This window comes from Echinops telfairi, unplaced genomic scaffold, assembly GCF_000313985.2.
Source record: "Echinops telfairi isolate 266 unplaced genomic scaffold, ASM31398v2 ScPeMD7_3533;HRSCAF=4204_0, whole genome shotgun sequence".
Lineage (NCBI taxonomy): Eukaryota > Metazoa > Chordata > Mammalia > Afrosoricida > Tenrecidae > Echinops > Echinops telfairi.
The window spans coordinates 105,772,872-105,777,636 of NW_022107431.1; the positions used below are offsets into that span (position 1 = coordinate 105,772,872).

Sequence of the window (4,765 nt, forward strand, 5' to 3'; positions counted from 1 at the left end):
TGCAATTTGCAAAATATGGGCGTCCGTGACAACCAGAAGGGTAAATTGCAAATTGACTCGCAGCTAGAATCTTCGTCTCCCGGTTAGAACACAAAGGAAGTGCCAGGACTGGATACCGACCAAAGCTCAGGCCTGGCAGAGGTGGAAACCGCAGCCCCTGCTCAAAGACGGCTCCCAACGCACTGCTCGGAAAGCGTGTTCTCTGAAAGAGAACACTACTCCGCTTCCTTCGACTCTAGTTTTCCCTAAAATGGTTGTTACCCCAGGCACCCCTGTTTTGCACATTCCAGTAGTACTGGTTTCACATGTTGACCCTCGCTGCACGAGGAAGAGCTGGTTCAAGTTCTGAAACAGTGTTTGATTTTCACCAATGTAGAGGCTTTGGGAAAGTGCAGCAAATTTCCACGGAACCCATGGCTTAGGAGTTACGACAAATCAAAACGATTTGCCCCAGCATAGCCTGATGATTCACTCTCCCAGTATCAAAAGTGAACCGCTATTAATACAATTGTCTTGTTGGAACAAAACCCAAAGCTCTACAGAGGAAATAACAGGATCTTTTCTACTGAGACCTAAGTCGACAAAGAGACTGTTAAAGTAAATTAGCTAAAGAATGAACCCAAGTAAACAAACTGTATGAGGCAGGCCGTTAGCTTGACCACACTTAACAACAGAAGTCCTACGTTCAGTTGTATATAACAGGGAATAAAACCCCTGCAAAATAATAGTAGTTTTAAAAGCTCTACACTGTATTATCTACCAAGTGGTATACAGTAAAAATAACTACAAACTATTTGAAGAAACATAAAAAAGTCAAGGGATGCTTACTTTAGCAGCACATATATAAAAATTGGAATGATACGGCAAAAATTATCTTGGTCCCTGCACAAGAATGACACATGAATTTGTGAAGCATTCCATATATATATGGAATTTCTGTATATGAAATCCAGGATAGTTAGATATGTAGAGACAGTAAATGGATAGATAATTGCCTAAGCATATGGCAGAGGAGGATGGGGAAAATGGGCAACAAATAACTTATTTATGAGAATAAAATCTTCAGAAATTTATTGTGGTAATTATTGCTCTACTCTTCTTAATATGACTGAAGGCATAAATTGTATATTCCAATAAAACCATTTTTTTAAAGGTGGAGGGAAAAATATCTTCAAAGGAGATGAAACAATAGATGACCCAGATGCTGAAATTTGCAGAAAAGACCTTTAAAATTGCCATGATTAGTATGTTAGTTAATCTTCAGGAAAGGATAGGCGTAATGGGGGAATCTCAGGGTAGGTATCTCCAAACCGCTGCCATAGAGCCGATGCCAGGTTACAGTGAGCCTGGTGGCATGTGGCTTACACGCTGGGCTGCTAGCCGCCAGCCCGCAGTTGGAAACCACCAGCCCTCCACAGGAAAAGAACGAGGCTTTCTACTCCTAGAAAGAGGGACAATCTCAGACACCCCCAGGGGCAGCTCTACCCTGTCCTACAGGGTCCCTAGCAGTGATGGCAGTTGTTTGTGTTGGACAGAGAAGCGCTCCTCCATATGGTTTTAGAGACCGCAGATCGATCGTGATGAGAGCTTCATTTGCATTTACATTTGGGACAGGGGCAGGTGTGATTAGTAGCCCCATGCTTCACCGACTGCACTAGGAGGGCGCCTTGCATGATGGGTATAGAAAGCCTAATAAGGAATCAAATTGAAATCCAAGAACTAAAGAATACAATATCTAAAATAAAAAGTAACTGCATCTATTAAGTGCTTGATTGAAAAGTTGGCTATTCAAATTCACCTAAAAGCTCCATGGGAGAAAGACTGAGAGACCTTCTGTCATAAAGAAGCAGAAGTACAAATGACCAACATCCAGTGGAGAATATGCAGTTCAGCACCAGACGAAAATGACAACTGAGAAATAAAAGAGAAGTCATTATTTGCCTTTCAGGTTAGTAAGTTTATTTTAAAGTTTCAAAAGTAAATTAATAGTGATTTGGTAGTCATGTCAAGTTGAAGATAGCTGAAAGTTTAAGGGTGGAATCCAACCGGTCAATCAGGCCACAGCCTGATGATGCCTCCGGTGGGTAAGGTCTTCTTATAAGTAAGGAAAACTGGGAAACTCCATTTTTTCCTCTCTCTGCCACTTTACCTTCCTGCTTGCTGGGACCTTGCCACCAACACCGTGAACTTCACTGATGGACTTGAGGACTAGCTTCTGCACCATGGATGCACTCGGGTGCCTTCTTGATACACAATTACCTCTCGATATTAAACACTTCCTCGTACATAAAGGAGCGTGACTGGATTTCTCTACAAGTGATATGGGTAGCTAAGCAAATTATATGCAATGTAGTTGGGATACAAGATAATTAAAATTTCTAGAAGCTAATTTGTGAATATATATATATTAAAATGATATTCAATTGACTTAGCATTCTAATTCTAGAAATCTATCCAAGGAAAGCATCACGGCATGATAGATATTAAAGGATCTACACATATAGACAATTTAATATAGAGAAAAGGAAACTAAATGTCCCCCAATGTGTTAGTTCAGGTAGACTAGAGAAACAAATTCATAAACACTCACATGTGTCTAAGGAAAAGCTTTACAGATACAAGAGCAGTTGAATATTGAGGAAACATCCCAGCCCAGATCAAGTTCATAAGTCTGATATTAGCCCATATGTCGATACCAATGTATAAAGTCCGCTTCAGATTTATGAAACACATGCAATGACACTGAATGCAGGAAGATCACAGGCCAGTGTGTGGGAATTCTTACAGATCCAGTGTCGTCATAAGCATCTCAGTGCTGGCAGGGGGCTCCAAGTGGCTGTTCCAGCTCAGGGCACTAGTGTAGTTTTGTGTCTTGTCAGTAGAGAGTCTCTCAGTGAGTGAGCCAAGAGAGAATGTGCCTCCTATACCCAAGGAGGAAATCCAGGAATTCCCAGAATTCGCAGGAGAAGGCCATGCCCACACAGAGGCCTTATTGGTTATATCTTGATTGACAGGCCAGATTCCACCCCTTCATTCATAATCCTCTCAAACTGACACCAGATTATGTAAGTACCACATCAAATAAAGGTTGGTTAAAAAGTGATACTTTATTTATATGATGAATACGGCCATTAGCAATTGTGGTTGGTAAGTGCCATTGAGTCAGTTCTGACCCACAGCAACTTTATACACAAGAGAAGGAAACATTGCCCCATCCCACACCTTCCTCATAACTGTGTAGTAGTTCTCTACTATTTTGTCATCTACTGGATTAATATTTCCTTCGTGATATTTGATAGTGTGCTTATGACTGCAATAGGGTCTTTAAGTTAGACCCTAATTTTTCTTTATAGCGCTGGGACTTACATTTAGGTCTTTGATCTATCTTATGTTCACTTTTGTACATGGAATGAGTTATGGGTCCTGTTTCATTGTTGTTGCTGTTGTTGTTGTTGTTGTTGTTAGGTGCCATCAAGTTGGTTCCCTACTCCCAGTGACCCTATGCACAACATAATGATATACTGTATGGTCCTCCACCATTCTTAAACTTGTTCCTATGCCTGAGCCCATATTTTCAGCCACAGTGCCGATCTATCTCATTGAGGGCCTTCCTCGTTTTCTTTGCCCCTCCACTTTACCATGCATGATGTCCGTCTCCAAGGACTGGTCTCTCCCGACGAGTATGTCCAAATTATGGAGGAAGAAATCTTGCTTCTAAGGAACATTCTCCCAAGAGAGATCAGTTTGTTTTCTTCCAACACAGATCAGTTTGTCCTCTTGACAGTCCGTGGTACTTTCAATGTGCTCCAGCACTACAGTTCAAATGCATTGACTCTTCTTTGGTCTTCCTTATTTAGTGGACCATTTTCACATATGAGTATAAGGTCATTCCAAATACGTACCATGGCTTGGGTCAGGCACACCTTACTCCTGAAAGTAACACCCTTACTTTTCAACACTTTGAAGAGGTTTTGTGCTACAGATTTACCCAACGTGACTTATCTTTGGATCTCTTGACTGCTGCTTGCCGGAGCATTGATTGTGGATCCAAGCAAGTCAAAATCCTTGATAATTATAGTGTGGACATTTATTTCTTGTTATAAGTGAAGAAAAGCAGGTGCCAAAGCAAATTGTATGCTTTAATCCTACTTTTGTTTTTTAAAAAGGGGGGGGGGTGTTAAGTCACACAAATAGTCTATGCATAGAATAGGAACAAGTCTAAGAAATATAGATCAAAATATTAAATGCTCTCTATGTGTGGTAGAATGACAAGTGATATTTTTCTTGTTTATTTGGATTTGCTAATAAAAATAATTCCAGACAGAGAAAGTTCCTATGGGCTTTTTATACCCCTCCTGTGTTTTAGCTCTAGTCCCTGTTGTGAGCTTACTGAGTAAATAATCTTTAGACAAATGCAGTATTAGTGCTGAGTAATGATTAGTCTTATGGTTGAGCTTCAGTATGAAATAAATAGGTTCCTGTGGACTGACCCATCCACTATGTAGAATGCTGAGTAAAAGGCACGATGTACTGGAGTTCTAATGAACATTCTCTGTTGACACAATTACTGCTGGGTGGGAGCTTCTTGTTCTGTTCTAGATGTTCTGTCCCTTGGCAATGGCTTGCTCTTTGGGGCCAATGTAAGGTTCTGAGTAAACAAGACACAATCTGTTTTCGTACTCTGAGTGGCAAGTTTAATTCAGGCAATCTGCAAAGTTGAGGGAAAGATGCAATCCACTCCTTCTGAGCTTTCTTCCCCTCAAGA

The 4,765-nt window shown here is 40.8% G+C and overlaps 1 non-coding gene across 1 annotated transcript; it reads left to right on the plus strand.

The window, feature by feature from the left end:
- Nucleotides 1-820: 820 nt before the first annotated feature.
- On the plus strand, nt 821-927 carry LOC115871063. Its single transcript, XR_004047052.1, has one exon. It is a non-coding gene; the product is annotated as a U6 spliceosomal RNA (small nuclear RNA).
- Nucleotides 928-4,765: the final 3,838 nt, after the last annotated feature.